Consider the following 24,197-nt stretch of genomic DNA (forward strand, 5'->3'; position numbering starts at 1 on the left):
GTTATATTATATTCAACTAATTCGTTACAGTTGTAGTTTCATCCTCATGGCCAACCTTCCAGTGTTGACATTGAATCTCTAAATCAGTGTTCTCTAAAGTAGGTGATATTGCCCCCGGGAGAGCTATGAAATGGACTAGAGGGGGACGGGACAATAATAGCTACGAATAAGATATAGGATCTTATGAGATCGCTCAGAAAGGAGAGCGATGAGAAAACTTTTATTCAGAGTAGACCCGTGGCAGAGGAGAGAAGTTTGGAAACTATGCTCTAAATCAGCGGTTCTCAACCTTTTCTGACTCGCTTTCTGGAATATAATTTCTATGGTGGAGCCTCGCAGGCCCATTTTTTATGTGTTTTCCTCAAATTTACTGATTTATTTTTATTTAAAAATATTTATAATTATTTTTTTTCAAATTTACCTTCTCTTTTTTCCTCGAGCGGCCGCGGAGCCCCGAGGGCTCCGCAGAAGAGAACCGCTGCTCTAAATAGTTTAAATCAAGGGATTTCTGTCCCAACCTTTAGGGCAATGTGGGCCACTTCATTGGTTTGAAAACTTGTCGCGGGCCACTTCATTAAGTAATCTGGAATAGCGCCGCAGATTACTTAAGTGATTTGTAAATATGCTGCGTGTCACTCAAGTGATTTGTAAATATGCTGCGGGTCACTCAAGTGATTTGTAAATATGTCGCGGGCCACTTAAGGGATTTGGAGTTGTGCCGCGGTTATCTGTAAAAATATGCTATGGGTCACATACGTGCTCAATAAATATGTCGCGGGTCACTCAAGTGATCTCAGAATGCAATACGGGTTATTTAAGTGATTTGAAAATGTGCAGCGGGTCACTTGAGTGATTTGAAAATGTGCAGCGGGTCACTTGAGTGATTTGAAAATGTGCAGCGGGTCACTTGAGTGATTTGAAAATGTGCAGCGGGTCACTTGAGTGATTTGAAAATGTGCAGCGGATCACTTAAATGATCTGTAAATGTTTTACCTAACTCGCGGAGCCCTTTCTGGTATATAAATTTCTATGACGGAGCCCCGTAGGCCTATTTTTTTATGTATTAAACAAAGTTACTGATTTATTTTTACTATTTAAAAATATTTATAATTATTTTCTTGAAATGTACTTTCTTTTATTTTCTTCGAGCGGCCGCAGAGCCCTTATAGAGTGCACATAGAGCCACAATTGCTCCGCGGAGCTACGTTTTCCCCTGAAAATAACACTATAAGTATCCTACTACTGTAGCCCCCCCCCCCCCCATACAGTAGTAGTCCTGCCTGTATTTGATTGAATCTCGACTTGCGATCCAAATCGGAGAACAAAGCACATTTGCTAAAACTACTCCGACTTGTAAACGTGAAAACTCACGAGAAAAAGTTCATTTCGCAAACGAAAGCTCGGCCGCTTTGGAGAATCGGAATTCAACAGCTATATTGCCGTGTTGTACATACTGCGTAAGTCACAATTTCTGTCTTATGAGTCATGGCTCCCACATGAAAGAGGCTTACAAGGCTCTTGTCCAGGAACCAGGGATGAATCTTGTTATTTTTCAGCACTACATACTTACTGAAAAAAGGACTTGTTATATAAAGGTTCCGTTCAAAGATGCCGGAATCCTGTTGTGTGAGCACAATTACTTTTATTCTGCATATGTAGGTCCCCCTACTGTATTATGCTATCATGTTATTTCGATTTTCGTACAACTATCAATATTGTAGGCATGTGTAGCGAATCGAAGAGATTCCCCATCATTTTAAATGGGAAAGTTTGTTTCGAGATACTAGTTGCTCATGTTACTTTTACCTTTTAAGAACGAATTATACTCGCAATTGTTAAGAGCGAATCACAAACCTCGTGTGATTAGAGTATTCTATCATTTTATTTTATTAAATATTCGATTCAAAAATTTGTTGATCTTTTTCACAGTGCTTTTTGCAAGCAGTTATATTAGATTTTTGAATTAAAGTCTATAAATACACACACACACAGAAGATTGAATATCAAGAGCTTGAGTTTTGTGTCCTCGACATTACTTGGATTGAAATACACTGTTTAACTTTGAATAACTACAGTAAAATTTCGATATAACGACACTCACCTATAAAAATTATCGTTGTAGAGGGATTTATCGTTATATCGAGTATCATTGTAGCGAGGTTTCACTGTATATATTATTTACGTAAGTGTGCAGTCGAGAACTAGAGTTAATTTATGAATGGTATGATACAATTAGGACTGTGAAAACTTCCGATGATTTTCATACTTTCTAAACAGACGGATCCATTGTGAAACTAATGCTTGCTTGAGGTGTTTTCAAAATATAGAAAATATTTTGTCGGGATGAGATGTTAATTATGTTTATTGAATTAAAAATCTTTTACCGCGAAGGCAATAGTTTTATCACATCGCTGATTACTGAAAATAAGTATAAAAATGTTGATTTTTGTAGACGATGCAAATTGCCCCAACAGGAAAACTTGCATTGAAAATCTGAAACCTACCATTGTATAGGGCCGTAACTAGGATTTTTGCCACCCGAGGCAAACATTATTTTGCCACTCTCACAACTTTAAAGTTCGATAATTTCATAACGGTGTCCATTGTTCTAACCTAAAACTGTCGCCCCCTAAATTTTGCCGTCCGGGGCAGTTGCTCCCGCCCCCTCTAGTTCCGGCCCTGGCATGGTATAACATATATTAGGTGCAATTAATTCTGATACGATACTGATGATAACCTCATGTGGAAAAAATCATAATAACTTCAGAAAGGATTAATCATGTAGTTGAATGGTGTTGAGATGAATATTCTTATAATTGGTAATAGGAAAATGATTCGTCTGAATTTAAAGTTAAAAGCATAAATAGCTGTAAGAGAAATCTGATCCGATGAATTCATATAAACCCCATAAATGAATGGTACGAATTATTTTCAAATTGTATATACATTAAACTTTGAATATTTATGTTTTGTAAACAAAAAGTAAACGTCGCTAAATATAGGAAAATTAAAAAAAAGTTTATAAAATGACCACAAAGTCTTGAATGTGCTGATTGATAGCTAGAGTAATCTTACGATCTAAGCTACTTATATCAGTCATTTGATAATGAATCTTTAAGAACTAAAGTGGGCCAAATTCGGTTTAACAATGTCATGGAATCAGTCGATCTCTATTGTACTTAATAAACTAAAATTCTTTGACGTATCCAATCTGGTCTTTTCTGTTTTAATTTTTTAACATTATAAATATTTGATAGAAAAAGGGAACGAGGTAGAACATAAAAGAATCGCTGAAACCTCAAAAAATAAAAATGTATAACCATATGCGAAAACATATCATTTTCTGACTCAAGTAAAAATGAAACGTCAAAATCCGTCATTTTCAAAGAAAAGGACTTTCTTTCATTTTAAAGGACTTGCGCATAAAAGAAACTGATTTTTTGAATTCTTTTTAATGTCACAAGCAATTATTTACCATTTAACATCAGAAGATAAATTTAAAAATATCTTTATATTAAAAGAAATAGTAAATATACATTTATAAATAAACTTCAAATGAAATTAGGTAATAATGTCTCGAGTCTTATGAACGACGTGTTTTGGTATGAAATACAGTGAAACCTCTCTACAACGATACTCGAAATAACGATAAATCCTTTTGCAACGATATTTTTCGATTCTTTCTTGGAATTGCCTCTAGTCTAATGAATAGTATGCTTACAATGGGAGGAATCGAGAAGCTATTCATACTTAGATAAGACAACTTTAATCTATCTTTTTTATGGGCAATGTATGGATTGTAATGGCAGTATTATATATTATTAATTTTTTTTTTCCGTAATATATGCTCTTATATTGGATTGCTATATTCTTGTTATATTTGACATCCGTATTTTTTATGGGCATCGTTTTTCAGCCACCTCGTTGGCAAATTTGTCTGTGGCATTTGTATTTGTATATCCTTTACTACGATAAATCCCTCTATAACAATATTTTTTGAGGATGTTTCGAAACGGCTACAACGATATTTTTTATATTTTGCTCAAAATCACCTTCAATATATTTGCAAATTCCTAACTTTCTTTCGAGAGTGTTTAATAACATCGATATTTTGCACTCTCTACCTTCCGAAAGTGTTAAAAAAGTGGCTGCTAAGCTACTTTCTGCGTATTACACAAAAGTGTTGTTTGGGGGAAACTAATTTACGGAGTGAAACAACGAAGTGAACTGATTAATTAATCAAATAGAATTTTTTGCTGTGAATAAATATTCATAAATGCAATTCAAGTGGTAGAAACAGTGCGAAATTTAGGAGAGATGTCAACAACACAAATTTGGTGACACCTGATGATAATGCTACCTCTCGATATAATGATAACCCCTCTACAACGATATTTTTTCTAGGTCCGTAGAGTATCGTTATATCGAGGTTTCAGTGTAGATTAATACGTAATCTATTAGCAGGTCCGTACCCGGGGGGGGGGGAACAACTGCCCTGGCGTCAATTTGAGGAGGGAACAAAGAGCACCGTTATAAAATTATTGAATTTCAAAGTTGTGGGGGCGGCCAAATAATGTTTGTCGCGGGGGACAAAAATCCTAGTTACGGCCCTGTCTATTAGCATGATAGGCAGGTAAGTTACTGAGTTTTTTTTTAAAGATACGTTCAGAACACCTATCAAGTCTGCAATGTTAAAATGGTCGACTCGTGTTTAGCATATGCTTCGCTATCAGATAAGGAGAGATGCTGATTAAATCGTAGTTTACGAAATTAACTCTATGCAACTGAATACATAGTTGCTGCTCATGTTTACCACACACATACATATTGTATATACAGTATATATGTATGTATATTTGAGCGCAGGCGCAACAAGGATAGATAGAGAGATAAAAGTGTGTCTTGTGTTTAAGAAAGGAGGGAAGAGAGTTGGATGAGAGCACAAGTTGGATGTGGCAAAATGTGATGAATTCATTCGGGGTAGGTAGCGTGACAAGTTGAAGACGCTTCAAATGAAATGCTTTATAGGCGATCGCGTTCTTTCTTATGCCTAACTACGGGTTAATTGCTACCCGAGGCACAGGTGGTGGTTTGCAAAGAAAACGATCGCAGTGAAGAAAAGAAAAAGTCGCGGCAAAAGAAAAATATGTCGAATTATCGCATACGTGCATATCGTAGCTGAGAAAAAAACTTCCAAAACAGGTGGCTAGTTTTACCTCTCTATCTGTCTCTTTCTTTTCTTTGCTCGTATCATCTACGCCAAGGGATGGGTCAGTTTGGCGAGAAACAACTTAACTTTCGTTGTTTGTCTTAAAGAATGGCAACCTAAAAAAAGTGGTTCTTCTAGCACTGGTCCTGTCTTCTCACCGCGAATTGAGATTTTAGCCAGCGGCCAATGCCGGGCCTGTTACGGTACATCGCGTAATAACAAGGATAGCAAAAGTTGTGCTCTTTATTGCTGAGATGATGTTGTTACTGGCACGTGCTTAGTAAACACGAGACGATTGGAAAAATTGTGGACGTCACTCTGTGAGAGTATATATAATATATTCTTTGTTTTCTTTTTTTTTCAATTAAATGATTACGACTTGGAAACGTGTCTGTGGAATATATATTGTTTAAATAACGGATGGTGGACATTGGTATAATAATGTTATAACCGCGTGCTGGAAATCTCCAAAATATTCAATATACCTTCGTCGAAAGTGAGACATTAAAACAAGGTAAGCATTAATATTCATATAATTATTCCAAAAAAAAATTAAATCTGATCCTTATACAATACTTTGTCTAAAATGGCAAACATTTGGAATGTGTAGCCAAAATTGAGCATAATATTTGTATGTTGACGATTCATGGGTAAACTTACACTTCGTAGAAATAGCTTAAAAAATTCTATAGGCCTAATATTAATTTAAGAAAAGTAAAATTTACAAGAAAATAGCGGTTACTTTTATTAGAATATAGGCTAATATAAAAGAGAGAGAGAGAGAGAGAGAGAGAGAGATACAAATTATAATCACATGAGTTTTCATTATGTGATGAATCTGATCAAAATTTATCTGGAATGATAGTCACTTATAAATGAGCGGTTAAATTAGACTTTCAACGTAATAGGTTTGGGTTCGAGTTTTGACTGGAATAAACGTGAAAGTTTCGGCAGTCACTACAAATAGTTCGAAACTATCCAATGAGTTTTCCAGTGCGTAAAACTTCTATTGTGAGTGAAATTAAAGAACAAGCCTAGAGTGTAACAATAAAACACCACCATGGACTCACCGATGATGATAAATAACTTCATCATCATCAATAAAACATCAATAAAATTTATTCGAGAAAGTTTATGTACACATATGCACGATGATGTCGTTTGACATATGATGTTGTTTGTTCAGTATCTATTTTTAAGATCCCGTAAAGTCCATAAATGCTACTGTTCCGAGATGCGATGCTATCAAAATATCAACGAGGGTGTGTATCAAGCTTTTACGGCCCGATGCAAATGAACGAAGACTTGCTGTTCCGATGTCTTGCCCCAAGGCCAGCAAATTGATCAGGGTAGACATTGAAACATTGAACGAAAGCCCACCTGCATGAGTTCGCCCCGAGGAACTCCTCTGATGTACATAGAACGGGAAAACCAATCTTGATCTCCAAGATAGATATAGGAGACCAGGAGAGTAATGAATACTTTCCAGTTTAGAATACAAATGTTATTATGTACGTAGTAAAAGGTTCATGCTCTCTTTTCCTTAATTACTTCATACTGATGTCGTTTCCTTTAAGCTCAACCAGATTTGCTCAATGGTTAATTACCTTTTAACGTCAAAACAAGTACGCCGATATTGGCAGACAGTTTCAAAAACATCGCTTTAGATTTCTGTATGATAGGATGTGCTTAATTGATTATTGGTAGGCCACATCGATTTCCGTAGTATATTTCATTTTTTTTAGGTCTGAACTTTATAAATGAATGGTTCGAAACGTACTTGCTATCGTAATTTCTTGGACAATTTCATAAAAAGCATTTTCCAATGTGCACGTGTTTTTGCGAGGTAAACTAAACGACTGAAATGAATAATTGAAACCCTTTTCATAGAAGTTTGATTCCGTGCATGATGAGATCAAGGACAGTAAAATTTCATGTTGATGATCAGAATGAGTGAATACTCGTACGAAAATGTGAAATCTAAAAAAGATGTCTTGAAATATACCTGTTCAAAATTTGTAAGAAATTTTCTTAGTGCTAAGAATTCTACTTTTTTATGACAAAGAAAAATATTTCATGAGTATATCGATTGATAAAGGATTTTTGAATCAGATTCAGTAAATTTATGCAAGCTTATTACATATCAAATATAACTAGGTAAACAAATGCTTTGATTAATAAAAGCAAAGTTACGATTGACATTCGCCTTAGTACCGTATTTTAGCCATATTCGCCGTAGTACCGTACGTGTATAAGGAACCCCTTTTTGCCAAAAATTTGGTCCCAAAAATATATAGAGAGGGTTTCTTATACAGTAGAACCTCAATAACTCGACATTTATTAAGGAAACATATTTTCTGGATTTTATGCCGAAGTGAACTCGGAAAGAACAAGTCATCTGGCCTCCGGCGGGAATCGAACCTAACCCTCTTGCATACTGGGAAAACATGCTATCATCTGCACGACTGGGGACATGACCCTGCCTACCTTATTTCACGCACTGTGGAGTGAGGAGCGGAAAATTAAAGGCAATAATAGACTCAACTTCAGTAAGTATCCCTCAGGAAGGACGGTAGAGATGGACGGTTTTTCTCAGTCCAATATATTAAGGAAACATATTTTCTAGATTTTATACAGTGATATAGGTGTGGTAGCATGCTTGCCCGGTATGCAAGAGGGCCTGGGTTTGGGTCCCGGTGGAGAAAGGATGACTTTTATTTCCAAGTTCACCTCGGCATAAAATCCAGAAAAAGTATCTGTTTCTTATTGGAATGAGAAAAAGCCGTCTATCTCGACATTTATTATTCTCATGGTTAGCATGATACAGTACTAAATTCAATGGGGAGAAATCTCTTTAACTCGACACAAGATAGCTAAACCCCGCTTAAGTTAACTACGATTCACATTGTGTTATGGCATCAACTAATTTTTCGAATTGCTCGTGGATTGACAAGTAATAAATTTTCACATTTCTCTCGTATATTTCAACAATTGGTTTCATTTTTTTCCCTTTGTTTTATTGTTTGTTACTCGAAAATAATTTCTCATACCTTGGGGGTAAGGTCATTTTCCACCTCTTTTGGAGCCTGGACATTCGGTCTGCGTACTACGAAAGTCACAGAGAAGCGCAGATGATATCTAAATTTTTGAGCGAGAGATGGTTGAATAAGCTAAAAAATAATTGACATGTTCATCGATACTTTTGGGGTGTCGAGTTATTGAGGTTCCACTGTACATGGATAGTAAGCTACAACACGGATGGTCGGCCGTACTGAGAATGGTGCAATTTACGATGAGAGAGACTGATGATGATAATGAACTAGTTGATGTAGCTGATTGTGACGTATCAGATGAGAGTGATGAGGAATTCAATGGTTTGAAATACTATTTTATTTTTAATGATGAAAAAAAAAATATTTTTTATATCTTAAAATAAAAAAAAATATTTGATGAAATTTTTTTCAAATTTTAAGCTCAAAAATCGGGGGGAGGGGTGTCCTTATACATGAGGATACCATTCTTATAATTCTTATACACTTTAAAATACAGTATTTCTTTTATGATTCGAGCGACAAGACAGAATTCGCGATTCATATCAAATATTTATATTATATGACGTATAACTTCGATAGGCCTAGAAATATGATAGTGAGTCAACTTTTCAACTTTCCGGTTATTTACCACATGGGTACTAGAAAAATCTATTAGCCCGTAGGGAATTATTAGTGACAGGCTGGTTTTCCAAATTCAGTATAGGGTCTCTCTCTGAGTGCAGATCATTTATTTGACAAGAAACACCGAAAAGTCACTTCTCTATAAATCATTTGATTGCCTCACAGCTGTCTTTCTGCGCTTTAGGGTCGAAAATTTTTTAGATTCTGCGCGAGTATCAACATTTATTCCATTTTTTATCGCTGAAAATTTTAGGTCAAGATATATTGTAACTTGAAACCGGTCATTGCTGAACCGATCATTTTTTCTGAAGATGAGAGTAATATTACACTTCCAATAGCACAGTTTTTATATTTGAGTTACTCATCATTATTTTTTCCCAAATGTGTTTGTTGACTATTTCTACATTAGGAATCGTTGCAAGACAAAAATACGCATTCTTTTGTCATTATTTCGTTACTATTAGCCGTTCACTTATTCATCAAACTATGCCCGATAATGTTTAGAATGCTTAAAGTGTCTAAATTGTTCTGCTGACTACTACCATTGAAGTGGATTTGCCATTCAACTAAATGTCATTCTACTTCATAGGCGTACGCAGAATTTTCTTGAGGGGGGTTTCGGTTTTTTTCCTGCTGGGGAGGGGGTTGCGTTTTTTCTTGCAAAATAACACTATAATCTTGACCTAAAGGGGGGGGGGTTAGAACCCCAAAACCCTCCCCCTTCGCGTACACCAATGTTCTATCTTCATGTTTGCTTCTTTTCGTCAGTACTCCTACTGAGCAATATAATCAAAAAAAAAAAAAAAAAAAATCTAAATTCACTTTTTTTTGGTGTTTACTTTCCATTATTTTAAGGGTTTATATGATGCATTACTTTTTGTGTATAAAGAGATGCACTTTTATGAGCACATTCAATTTACTATGTAGCCATCAATATAGCATAATAAGAGTCTATTTCACTATTTATTCATACTCCTATAATGAGCAATTTGAGATGTGTTGACACTTGTACTCTAATACAAAACAAGTAGCAACTAGAGGTATTTATTTCGCAGAAGAACGACCATCATAAAAAAAATACAATAAATATATTTCATGAGCAAGTAGTCAATACATGATCATTTTTCCAAGTGGAAATTGTCAAGGATTCAAGTAGGGGGTAACAGGGACACTGTATATAAATGTGTAAATACATATCTACTGTTGAAAATGTGGCGTCGACGTTCGTTGTAAGGACTTCACGCTTTCCACGGAAAACGGACGATGTATCGGCGTTTGGAAAAAAAGGATTAAATTTAACTTTTTAACAAAATCCCATATTCGGAGGGAATAAAGTACAGTAAAAGTCCGTTATAACGAGTATGGCTTATAACGAGAATCTCGCTATAACGAGGGATTTGCAAGTGATTGTCAAATAGCTAATGTTAAAGATACAAAAAATATTCGGTTATACCGAGTTGAAAATTAGGAAGCATTCGCTATAACGTCAAAAGAATTCTCAAAAATGCTAGTTTTTCCTTGTACATTTCTTCAAAAATTAAGCATGATGACTCTTATTATGGCACACGTTCCTGGTAAAAATTTACTCTGATGCACTTCGAACAAAGAATGGACACAGAAAAGTCAAATTGTTTTAACCTTCCCCCTTCTTATCTTTAGGCTTCCCACTATACACATGGGATATGTGATGATTTTATTCAACTTTTGTGTCTTCCAATGACCAAGGGACCACATGACCAGAACTTTCAGTTAAAGTCGTTTTCGAATGACTGAAAAAAAAGTCGTGCTAAAAACTTTCTGATTATCGCGAAAATGTTGACGAGTCCATACAGCCACACACACGCGCGCGCACACACACACACACACACACACACACATGGAAGCGAGCAGTAATATGATGATTGAGAATTTTAATGTTTTTTTTTCGTTCGTCTAAACCACTTTGACAATACGCAATTCTTGCTGAAACGTCTTAGAGAATAATAAACTGCTGTGGGACTAAAAATCAATTTCATGATTTGATTTCTGTTCATTCGTTAATATTAGAACGAAATGATCTAAAAAACGTGTAAATACAGATAAAGTAGCAATTTTATACAAATTTATAAGCTGACAGAGCAATAATCAAAATTCACTTATATCGAAAAGTCCGTTATAACGTCAATTTTCGTCGTAGTTGTGAACTGTCGTTATAACGGATTCTCTGTATTATATTATTTATTTTTGTTGCGACGTAAGCAGTTGTAATGGAAATATAGCAGATTAGGAATTAATAAAATTTAAATTTATAATACAGTGCGTAAACAATAGAAGAATAGAAGAATCGTTTTTGTAATTAGTTCGAAATCCACCATTTATATATATATATATATATTTTTTTTTTTCAACACAGTTATAGTATTTTTCAACACATGCAGTAATTTGATCAAAACTCGTCGTTTGTTTCTTTGAATTTGACATTCACTCAAAAACGAAATTTTTCACTTGAATATTTCCAATATTTCATTGATTTTTTTCGCAAGAAAGCGGGTTAGAGAAGAGCCAATTTCAGACGTTGTAATAGATTGAATTATTTTTCAGATCATTATATTGGATACAAAACGAAATTTCAATTTCAATTTAATTTCCACTCATGAAAAAATTACAGAACGTATATGACAATATTCTATCATATTATAAATTCCTTTTAATTAATACAAAAATATTCGATTTTTTTGGAATGGGACGGTCGCTATACATGGTCGTTATAACTAGCGTCGACTCTATAATGAGTGGTTTATTCCAGAAGCACTTTTATGTACGAAATGCTTAAATCTTTCTACATTCTGTGCCTACTGAGCAATTAGTTCAAGTTTTCTGTATTTATCAAAGCATTTACATAGCTGAATACTGATGCATTTCCAATTGCGAAATTTCCTTGCGGTCAAATCAATAGTACGTTTGTTTTCGACTATGAACGAAGTACAATTTGCTGTTTGGTCATGAATGTTTTTTTTCACCGCTTTTTCAGCTTAAGGTCCAGGTCTAATTAGCCCATTAGAGAGCATAAATAAACGGAAAAATTTCATATCGATATATATATAAGCTGACAAAAACAAATCAAAATCAACGTTTCTCGCAAAAATATGGGAAGTAGTAAATTTTCCGGTAGAAGTAGTTCTAATACTCAACCTCGTCCTCTTCTGTAAAATTTCATAGATAAAATCTATGCTGCAGTGATATTTTCGTACTCAGAAAGAAGAAAAAGGTCGGTTTTAACACGGCTAAAGTCCCATGAAGAATGGACAACAAAGGACTGTAATGCGAAGATTTCATGCCGTGGCTGCATTCTCTTTTCCTTCTTCTTTGTAATACCATGAGTGATGTCCGAGAGCGGATTTTGTCTCATACCCTAAAGCAGTAGTCCAATGTCACGGTAAAAAATGTTAAAGGAGTAAAATTTTGAAGAGCAGATCCTACAATAGATGCCCAAAAGCAAACGGACGCCGTATGTCACCTGCAACAATAGGATCTGGTATTTTTGAAGAAAGATGCGGCAGCTTCAAATAGTCAGTTCATACTCTCTTCTTACAATAAAAACCACCGTTTCATGCTTCAAAGGATTTTCTTTTGAAGCATCCGAAGAGCAGGGGGTTATCCTTCCCAAATATTACTACTGTACACATACATCTACGCTATTGAAACCTTTGTTGTTGTTGTTGTCTCGATGAAAGTTTTTTGCCTGGATCTGAATTTGAAGAATAGCGAACATCATCAATTATTCATTTTGTAGCAACAACCGTCATTTTGCACAGTAAGCCAAGAGTAATTAGACACAGACGTACAGGTTAACTATAGCAGGGTTTTTCAGCCAATGGGTAGAGAAGAAGCTTGGGTCACAGAGGATCTTGAGATGGGTCGTAGAAATCAACTTTACAATTCGATTACAAATCCATTTGTTGAAGCATTGGTTTCAGGGAAGTCTCAACGATTTTGTTGGCCTGGGCTGCAACTCGGATATTTTTGGGGCCTTCTTGTGAGCCATGATTTTATATACAGTATTTTTGGGGAGAAGTTCGCATCCAAAGATGCAATAACATTATTGCAGAATGCACAGGAATGCTGAAAAATATCTATACCAAAATGTTAAGACACTTTTTAGTATGTTTACACTAAAATTAATGAAATTAATTAATGAAAATTCGGAATTAATGAAAATTATTAATTTTAGAACCAGCAAAAACTTTCAATAATTTGGGGCCCCTGTTCGATTCTGGGCTCAGGCCCTGTTGGCCAACCATGTTAACCCTTTGAGCGACATAGCAGAAATCACTAAACTCTCTGTAAAATACCATCTTTTTTAATGGAGCAGGCTTTCTTCCGATTTTCTGCAGGTGCAAAGTAAGGGATATACTGAAAAGTGTTTCATTGAGAAATCAACTTTACATATATCCGGGTTTGTCAAAGCTAAAATAAGAGGCTTTTAATGAGGCGAGATATCTCGTCAATGCCGCTTACAAGGATTAAGAAGCCATGGACTGGTTTCACTAATTTCAGAAAGTAAACATCTTGTTAACCAGGATATTTAAGAATAATTTCAAATAAAAAAAGACCGATAGGTCGCGAAGTGGATCATGTTAATAATTTTGGGTCGCGGCTGAAAATGGTTAAAAGCCGCCGAGCTATATATAGCATTTATTTACGGACTTAAATCCACTTATATTTTTTGAATAATTCTGAGCGATACACATTCGTGGCCATCAATAAACTGCCCAAAAATGGGGAGCGAAGTGCAAGACTTCCAGCGGTGCAAAGATTGTCTAGCATCTATCGCAGCGTTTCTCAAAATGAACTATAGCGAATATGGCGATGTAACGAATCGGGGGGGGGGGCGGTAGAAGCTACATATCTATGGGATCCTATGGGTTGGTTCAGCAGGAGGCAGGGGAGAGGCATGGGAAACTTTTTAAGAGAAATTGGGCAATAAGACAAAAAGGTTCGGAAGACTGATCCAGCGTAATGCTTTATAACGATATGTATTGTAAAATAAGACGGACATTCCTACGGCTTAAATAGGATCATTTATTACAAGGTTTTTCTTTACATACTCAGTAATCTAGTCCTTTTCTGCATAGACAGTTCTTTTCAATGTACACAATTAAGTGCAGTATAGTTTTTTAGGTTTTTTAACAAACCTTTTGTTTATAAAGCATCTTACAACTGCATAAATAGTAGGATTCATAATAATTTGGCCTTCAGAATTTTTTTTTCTTGACTCAGCCTGATCCTGGACTAAATGACTAGATCGCAAGCTATACATGGTGGATTCACAAACAGTGCAACACCGATTTTTTATATTCACAGTGAAATTTCATACAGAAAACACATTCTTTATAGAATTTTGCACGAGAGAGAAAAGCAAAATTGCTTAAAATTACATGCCCATCAGTTTAGTACTAAATAAACTTTAATAACAATTTTCACTGTATCTTACATAAATATCTCATAGCTAGAGATGTAATTTAGAGAGAATAACGAGAGAGAGTATATTTTTAACTCTCTATGGTTCACCCCCATGAAAACGTATTGAGATTTTTTTTTAACAAAAACAAATGTAAATTGGTGCTACTGTATTGGAACATTTTCAATGGAAATAATACATCAACGCAGCAATTTAGTTAATGAGAGTAAAATATAATAAAATATAATATGGGTAAAATATATATTTTGTCTTTATATTAGTGTTATCTATAAACAGTTCGAATCTTGTTTAACAAAGTTGAATAGTTTTTATCTAGAATTTTATTTCTCATTCCCTGAATTTTGTGAGATTTTATAAATATCAAAATACGTAAAATTTCAACAGCTCTCAAAAAATGCGCTGACGAGGAATCCACTCTTTCTAGATAAAAAAGTAATGTATTCATATAGCCATATCTTGTATCACAATGACACTGACAGATTTACTTTCTAAAATACCATAAACGTTGAGAAAATAAATTAGTATAATAGTTTTTTTGACCATTTATTTGCCATTTATATTCAAATATACACGACACTATAGAAGGTTAATGGAATCCGACAACTGACTTTTTTATGCACGGAGAAACTTTTTTTTAAAACAAAATGTAAGGAATTCCTACTTTTTTTACGGTTTTAATAATAATACAGTATAAAACAAGGAAATCCAGTGAAATTTCTGAAATATTTCTACAACCTTTTGAGATATTTTATATAATATTCACAAAATGTTTATACAGTGTTCGAATAGTTTTGGTACTGTATGTTTCTGTGACTTATCTGTGCAACGAACTGAAAGTTTTAAAGTACAGAAAATATTCTTTGAAATAGGGTGGTTTTTGTGAAACAATACGTGAATTTTGACAAAAAAATTTCAGGTTTTTTTTTTCAAACAGCTGTAAAATATCAAATTCTAAACATATGGCCAAGATTCTAGTTCATTGCACAGCTAATGTTATCTGGTACGCTGTTGAAAAATTTCGTCAGAATATCTTATGTAGTTTTTGAGAAATTTAGTTTCGCGTGGAATAACGCGCAAGGAAAAAATGCGTTTGAAAATTGTTTGTTGTCTTTTGAAACTATTATTCGAAATGATTTCAATCAGCTATAACATTATTTTTTACTTATCGCATGTAGATGAATAAAGCAGTTTTTATTGTGAGTAAAACATTCTTTTCAATGAATTTATAAAACTATTTTCGACAATTTTCGAAAAAATCGTCATTTGAACGTAGTCTCTCAGTTGCCTTAAATAATACCTGAGCTTAAAATAAAGATCATTCCAACCTATGATGAAAATTTTAATGCCTTACCTATATTTTTTGATGAACTTCAGATTTGTCTTGTTTTAAAACTAATTGAAATAAGTTGTTTCATCAACTCTTATGTCATTTTGTGATGTGAAATTCAATGAGTTCGTTTCATTTATGTTCAAAGCATATAAAAGATTGAAAAAGAACAACAATCGCGCCTTATACGAGTAAATAATAGTTTTACGTGAGCTCTAGAGACAAGTCCGATTCTAACCCTTCCCTTCATTGTACAATAGCTTTTTTTTTACTCTACTCTTGTATATCATGGCGTATGTATATAATACATGGTATCCTCAACCCTTTTCTTGTATAAGAGCCTCGCTTACTATGAGAGGGTGTGGGTTTAGGGGTAGTTAACGCTGACATCGATTAAATCCCCTGATTTATCACCCATGACACGAGTTTTACCGCTGTTCAAAAAATACAGTAAAATGCCAGGTACGTTAGTGATTGTGTTTTTGAGATTTTTTATTGAGCTTGCTTCCCCCCTTAGCTCGAATCAAATATAGCCCTCTTATCGGCGTTTACGAGCGACGTTTCAATTTTACGTCTTCTAAGAATCATGCTAGGTGTAGACTTTATCTCGCTTTTAGGTGCTTTTTTCCTCTTTTACTGTCCTGTGTTCAAGTTTCCTTTCTTTTTTTCTATGTATTTCGTATCTTTTCCATTTTTTTACTACTTTTTTTTCCATCATGAGAGATTTGAAAGGTCTCGACCTGTATTACGAACCAGAGATGTCGTTTCGAATTGTGTCAAATGATATTGCTATATACCGTGTCCGATGTCTTATTCTTCTCGTGAAAAACGAAAAGAACGAATTATAATTATTTCCTATAAAAATAGGTTTACGATTAAAGTATTTTATTGAGATCGATATCGTTTTTTTCCTTGAGTGAATTTTTTCTACAACTGCAAATTGCGGAGTATTTGTACAGTAATACCCCGAAGTTACACGATAGGCGGGACCGGCGACAACTGCTTAAGTCGAAAACGCGTAAGTCGGGGTACAGTTTTCCATGAAATACATGTATATATAAATATTAGTTAGTTGGAGCCAAATTTTAGGAAGAACACCTGTCTTTATCTTTCTTACTACTATAATGACATTGTACTGGCTACTGGGCTACATAAATTAACTTCCATTGTGACTGCGCGCAATCTGGTCCTGTAAAAAATACTATTAAAATCTGTATTTTCACAATAAATCTGTGCAAATGAAAGTCACATATGTTAAACGCTTTGGATGTTTTGATAACATCTGGACCGATTGAAAAAAATGAGCTGCTCATGTTTGGAAACAAGAAAACGAATTTCAGTCATAAGTTTGAGTTAATTGAAAGTTGCATACCAGGTCCATTGCAGTCAAAGAGTTAAATAACCATATTATTTTTTACACTGGTTCTTCGGACTTCAGGTTGTATCAGGTTATTACAACCCTCTCTGTAAAAAAGCAGATATCAAACAAGCCGTGGAATTCCATTTCTAAATCTCATCAAAATATTCATCTTTACATACAAAAATTAGCCTCTCAAAAATTAGTGTAATTTTATTATATATAATGTTCTGATCGAATGAGAAACAATATTATTATTATTTAATGATCTCCACTATCTCAGCAATAATCCCGTGCTTGAATTTCAGAAGAGTTCATTTTTCACAGAAAATCGCGTAACTTTGAAATCGCGCAACTCGGGTAGCGTATAAGTCGGGGTATTACTGTATTATAGATTGAATTTCAAATGCATTTGCTGTTCAATTACTGTACATCCGCGGAATGTTTTTCCCTTCAAACACTGATATGAATCGTTTTCGGATGATTTATATTTGTAGCGTTTCGTGAATCTTAATTAATTAATTATTGGTTAATCGATGCTGCGGGATGACACACGCACATTTGTCATGTGCGGAAGTAAAGCGTAGGTAAGAGATAGAATGAGGCATTTACCTCCGGGCAATAAATCCGAGGCACACACTTGTCACAAAAATAGAGTGTTATGACAAATTAATAGCAAGAGGTGAAACACTTAAGGATTTTATCAAGTGTCCTCATTAACCTTTCCATGCCTCTAACGACTGTTAAACTTTGTCATAATGACGTTACGATCGGGAAATTTTGGAGATAGAACGAGCTTTAGAGAGGTTTTAGTTTGAAATATATTATCAGATGTAACAATGTTGTGTATGAGAGAGAATAAATACATAACATAAATAATGTGTGGTATTTCTTTCGTGTACCTACATTTTTATTGTAACAACCATTATGGGACTAAAGTCTCCGTGGTTGTTGTTTTTTTTTGTGCGTGAATGTTGCTTTATTTTTTGTAATGAACTGCCAATTATTAAAAAGAAATGTGTAGAAATAGACACAATTTTCACCAGTGCAGGAAATTGTCTCCGTACACGGAGATGTGTGTCTGAACACACGTTTTGGGTATATCTACATTGTTTTTATTATATTTATTCCTTTGCCCATAAGGTACTAGGGATGGGATGAATAGTGATTTGGCTGAACATATATTGTATTTTAATATACAGAATCAATTTTTTTTTCAACACTTGTTACAATTTTGTATTTTATCAATAAAAATGTCAACCCTTATTTACTCTCAACTAGTAATAAAATTTACGACTTATTTTCTTATTTTTTCTCTTGAGATGTTCTTTGCCCCTTCTGACTCTTTTGGTAGCTCAATACGCATCTTGTCTAGGTACAACCTTCAGTTTGTGAATTTGTGTAATTCATGCTCACTTCCACCTTATTGCAGTAGAATTCTATTTTCAGTTTCACGTTTTCGTTATTCTAGAAATTCACACTGACATAACCTTTTTCACAGATAGGGATGTATCACACAATAAAATAAAATCAGTAAATTTTAATTTATGGGAAAAAGACCAATTAATATATTTTTTTAGAATTAGTTTGTTATGCTCAGATTTACACTGATATTCTGCCGAATAGCTAAGCATTATTCGCCGAATACTGAATAGCAGCCGAATACATATTCGTCCCATTCTCAACCTTTTTTGACTCGCGCGCAGAGCCCTCTTAAGTAAAAAAATTCTATGGCAGAGTCCCGTTAGGCCAATTTTTTTTAATTATTCATCAAATTTACCAATTTATTTTTACTATTTAAAAATATTTATAATTTTTTTTTTAAATTTTACTGTTTTTTTTATTTTTCTCGCTCGAGAGTTGAGAACCGCTGCTATAAGGTATAATTTCCTCTAAGGTATAACTTACAAGGGGTACACTGTAACTTCTTTCCAAGCATCCCTAGCTTTATGCGATCTCACTATAATGCGATTTCGAAAAGTTAATTAAAAAAATCACAACAGCCACATTCGTTTAGGATTAAAACCAAAAATATATTAAATAGTCAAAATGACGAAATCTGACTTTTGAGGATGTAGGTGAGATGAATATGTGTGAGGGTAAAATGCTCGAATTCAACTTACCAAAGCTTACTAATGAATGAACATCTTTTGGCAACACATTTGACAATACTATTAGAATATTAATCGAAGAAAATGATCTAATGACGCTATAATAGTCATATTTGCGAGAGATATTCAAAATTCTCCAGCTTTACAACCAAAGTGACCTTCTGATAACCGAACACTGTCATAACCGTGATCTGGTTTTAAGATTCAATATTCGTTTTAGGTTTCGAAATGTCATTGATGATTTGTGGTTTCCTATGAATAAAAACCACAGCTTTTTGGTAGTGTGGGTTGATATTAAAAATCCGGCACCCTTTCTGATCTGAAGAGTGCCGGATTTTGGATGCTATTATATGCTGTATATATTTAACAGTAAATGACGGATCGTACAGTTCCTTAAAGAAAGAAAATTAAACATTAAATGAAAAGAAAATGAAATTTTATGTCAACCAAATAAGACTGTTTAACAGAACTTTACTGAACTCTCACTGCTGATTATATGTAGCTTTTTTTTGTTTTTAAGACGTTGGAATAGAAATATTGTAAATAGTTTTTTAAAATTAAATTAGTAAACAAATATTTTATTTCAAAAATTTATAGATGGCGTACAATAGAAATTTTTTTTCTGCAAAATTTCACCAACACACAGTTCCGTCTATTATTTAAGATTTCATTATTGGCGAATGAAATTTGCGCATGCCCAACCGCTGCGGACTTATACATTTTTTTCACTATGTATTCGGTATTGTGGAATACATTGCAATAATATGGCGATATTGTAGATTATATACAGCAGTTTATTTATTCATTTTAGTTAGCCATCTGGAAGAAACACACTGTATTAGCAGTAAGTAGTGAGGAGGACGAAATGAAATACGAACAGTGAAAACCTATTTGTTTTGGCTTCTTGTATAACGACAGGCCTTTTTACTTTTACTTTTTTATCAACTAGTCTGAAGACATGGAAGATGGGTGTCCACAATAGCAGTAAATTTAAGTGTTCTTCGCTCGTGGGCGTCTTATAGCTACACATTTTTAAATTACTACGACAGTTTTGGCGCCGAACTCGTCAGTGATAGAACATAGAATGCGTTATGTTTTGGTGGCGGGACTATGTGAACTCTTACTGACCCCTGAATTTGCCCCAAATAATAACAAAGAGAAGAGAACAAACCGGCTACGTAAATTGTGAGAAAAAAAATATAGAGGGTTGTAAAAATATGTCTATCTTAAAAATTCCGGTCACAGAGGTGATCTACTTCCTATTGTTGGTGATCGTATATAGTATTATAGATCACGAATAATATTATTTTTCACGAACCGATCTATCTGTTCGGGCACTGAAAATAGACCCAACCATAAGAGTAGAAAATCTTTTCAACCCTTTTGTTTCAAAGTAACTTTTTTCGGCTTATGTCACAGGGTAATATTAGACCGTGTTTAACTGTATGGTGATACCTCGGCTAACGAAGATGATTTGTTCCGAAATCATGTTCGTTAGCCAAAATATTTGTTAGCCGAAATGCAATTTCCCATAGGTTTCAAAGGAAATCGTTTAACTCGTTTCAGGTACTGCCCAAAATTTAAAGATAAGTTTTTAAAACACTAAAAAGCGCTATAAAAAGGCAAAAACTGACCGAAGGCTAAAGTGAAAGCCTTTTAAAATTGGATGATGAGAATTTACTGAAGATCTTTTTATTTCACAGCAATACATGTTCACAACCAATGACAGCTTTAGTCTACTATAGCTGGTGTTGAGACAACCAAGTCAAGTTCGAGGTGTCCCCATCCATTTGTGATTTTGTCGGGTGATTTTTGTCTGATACATGCAGAGATGGAAAAGATAAGCTTCCTGGAACATCCAGACTTCAATTTTATGCCGAGTCTTGCACTGAAAGAACACTTGCTCTGAAAACTCCCTTTTTTTTCAATGCATTTCTATTTTAGCTGAATTCTTCATTTTGCATGAAATGGTTCAAAAACTTACAGAAAGAGAGGTACATCTGGAAAAAGATTCGAGTTGGATATGAGTTGATTGGGCTCGAGTGAGAGTAATTCTGGTGAAGATTGGGCTCGAGTGAGAGTAATTCTGGTGATGATTGGTGTGAAAATTCAGCTCACGATGCGGCTGTTTTTTTTCCAGTTATCGCGTGCATCTATATCAGCGAAAATCTTAATTTGCCTAGGCAGAAAAATCACGTAAAAAAATTCATAAGCCGAGACATTACTTGTTACTGATTTTAGATAAGACTTATTAATAAATAAATGCTTATAAAATAGCCTGAATGATTTTTTTGCTGAAAATTCTGATAATTTTTTTTAGCAGCGTTTCTCAACCTATGTCCCACAGAATGCAAAGGTTCTGAGAAAGATAGCACTGGCAAACAGCTCTATTGTAGTAATGTTCTAATATATTGTAGGGGTTCTCTGGAATATATAGTCGTTATTTTAAGGGTTCCGCTAGTGCAAAAATCTTGAGAAATAATGTACTGCCTTATAAAGGATGAGATAAAACTTTAACAGATTCGTCTGAAATGAAATTCAGAATTACGTAATTTGAAGAATGAGAAGAGGAGGATGCGCGCGCACACACACACCACACAAACAGCTGATCTTTCAACTTGTCTTAGAATTTTTTTAAGCAAAGGTTTTTTATTCGGAAAACTCGTTAAATAATTTCATGCTAATCTATCAATATATTCTGAACGTCATACTCTCTTTAACAAATATAGGCTTTAATATACGGAATTTGACGATACCTCGGTGCTTTTATCCTCTGGAAGGTGGAAAGTATCAGTTTTTACGGTTGAGGAAGCATTAGAACACTCATTCTCTCAACCCTCTAATTGTGATCCAGGGTTTTTTTTCTGTTGTTCTGCACTAGGATCAGCAATAAAGTGAAGTCTGTTGAGCACAATGATCCCTCTAATTTTTATTTTTCATTAGTAAGCTTTTTTTTGTTCTATGCACACAGTATGACAATTTGCCATAAATCTATACTCTAATGATATAATTGGTGATTTTGCATGCACGGAAAGATTTACGCAATTTAGAGACAGCATTGCTACTGAGTATTTTAGCGTATTTATTGACCATATTTATCCACACACTCGCACATCGATAGATATTTTCCCCTCTGAAGACGATGGCATGTTCTGTATCATCCACCAAATTCAATCCTCAATCCAATCGAGGGCCCACGGAATTTATCACAGATGTATCTGATGAGTCATTCTACTTTTCCTGGATCCCTCATTATCTTGGTGAAACATTGGTGTAAATTTGGCTGAAAGTGAGTTTTACGATATTTCATGACTTTCAGTGTCGTCTTAACGCGTGGGCCCACCCGGGCACCTCAAGAGAAGAGGGGCCTCAGAAAAACGAGAAGTAGTTGAATTTTTCGAGAATTTTCTCGATAGGGCCTCAGAAAAATCCCTTGGCTTGGGGGCCCATGATGCTGTTAAGACGACCGTGATGACATTATAAAATTAATGCTACGACGAATGGGTGTTTAATTCGTGTTGAAGGTAATAAATAAATCGTTAGAGTGTGTGAAATTTTTAGGCCAGGACTAAAAAAGACACGAAAATATGCAATGACAACATGTTCTAAGATATTTCTTTATAGCTCAAATCTCGCATAATATGTGTCAAAATATATCCCCCTTATACCCCGATAAATACTCTAGTAGCTATTGTAAACGTTTTCTGAATCAAATGCTGCTTAATATTATTTTGCAAAACATCCAGAATTACGCAATATATTCTAGACCAGAAGATTTTTTGTAGGGTATCAAAATCGAATCGTTTTTTAGAATTTTTCTCTTTAATTTAGTCAGCTTATTTATAAATTATAAATAAATTGACGCAAGCCAAACGACACATTTTGAAGCTCTTGATTGTAATATTGTCTCTTTTTTCCATGTTCATTGAGTTGAAAAAAAATTGTAAGAACGATACTCTGTGACAGTAATCCTGAGCACGTGCAAATTAGTCACTCACCTTTGATAAAGTTTGCCGATGCACATTTTGAGAACCACCACTGTGGTAAAGAGTATTCGGTGTATGTTTTTAGATGCTCTGGTGGTCATGATAAAAATATTTCTATCAGCAATAGAATGTGAAAAATATCGGAAATTGACGTTAATTCTCCGATTCGCACAGTAAACGTACAGTCGGCTCCGCTTAATAGGATATCAATGATTCCAGCACACAATATCCGTTTAAGCGGGGTATCTGATTATGTGGGGAACAATTCATTTTCACAACGTTAGTATAGTATGTATATTGAAAACTGATGAAGGACCAATATTAATAAAGCTTCTCGAATAAATTAGACATCAAAAATGAAATGAAAATTATACCTAATTACAATGATCACAATACCTAAGACTTCTGCTTTCCATTAGAAAAGTTAGCGCTCTCTATTGGTTCAACAGAGAACAAAAGTAAGATAATTAAATGTTCGTATTGAAGACAACTTGAATAATTGGACGCAAGTACCTACTTCAAATTTTTTTTAAATCTTAACTTAGTGTAACATGTTGTCCATTAATTCCGAATGTTTCCTTCAATAAAAACATTGTGTATAGCGGTTGATGTGTATTAACAGTTGGCGTGAGAAGCGTAATATTTGATTAAGTGGGGAAAATTCTTTAAAATTTTAATATTAAGCGGACTTTAACATTGTCTCTATGGGAGAAATTTTGGTGGTGAAGTATTTTATCCGTTTAAGAGGGGAATTTGTTTATCTGTTATCCGATTAAGCGGGATTGACTACAGTTGGATTGGGGAAAAACAAGAAAATTAAGGTGTAGCAATATTACGAAGTGCGTTCGGTAAGAAATTAAGAGATCATAAAATATCATGGGATATTGGTACGTCAAAAAATAGTTTATTCTATTGCAAAGTATCTTTTTTCAGATGATATACAAAGTTTTGGAACCTGTCTCAATTAACCCTACACAGCTGAAATGACTAATAATTCTCCCACGGAGCTTCTCCTCCAACATCGGACACAACCAGAAATCACATGGTGCAAGATACAGACTAAGGGGGTTGT

General features: G+C 34.4%; 1 protein-coding gene across 4 annotated transcripts in view; it reads left to right on the forward strand.

Moving 5' to 3' along the window:
- LOC149080098 (transcriptional activator cubitus interruptus-like) overlaps positions 1-24,197 on the forward strand; it is a 76,553-nt gene that overhangs the window by 15,243 nt on the left and 37,113 nt on the right. The window contains exon 1 of one of the 4 annotated variants that reach the window (XM_089239095.1): positions 5,320-5,723. The exons of the other annotated variants lie outside the window; for them this stretch is intronic. The gene's annotated coding sequence lies outside the window, so the exon portion shown is untranslated. Of the gene's footprint in view, positions 1-5,319; positions 5,724-24,197 lie in introns of those variants that run through there. 4 annotated transcript variants of the gene reach the window in all.

The sequence above is a fragment of the Pholcus phalangioides genome, unplaced genomic scaffold (assembly GCF_987345545.1).
Source record: "Pholcus phalangioides strain wild (caught in Gottingen) unplaced genomic scaffold, Ppha-v1.0 ptg000011l_1, whole genome shotgun sequence".
NCBI classification, from domain to species: Eukaryota; Metazoa; Arthropoda; class Arachnida; order Araneae; family Pholcidae; genus Pholcus; species Pholcus phalangioides.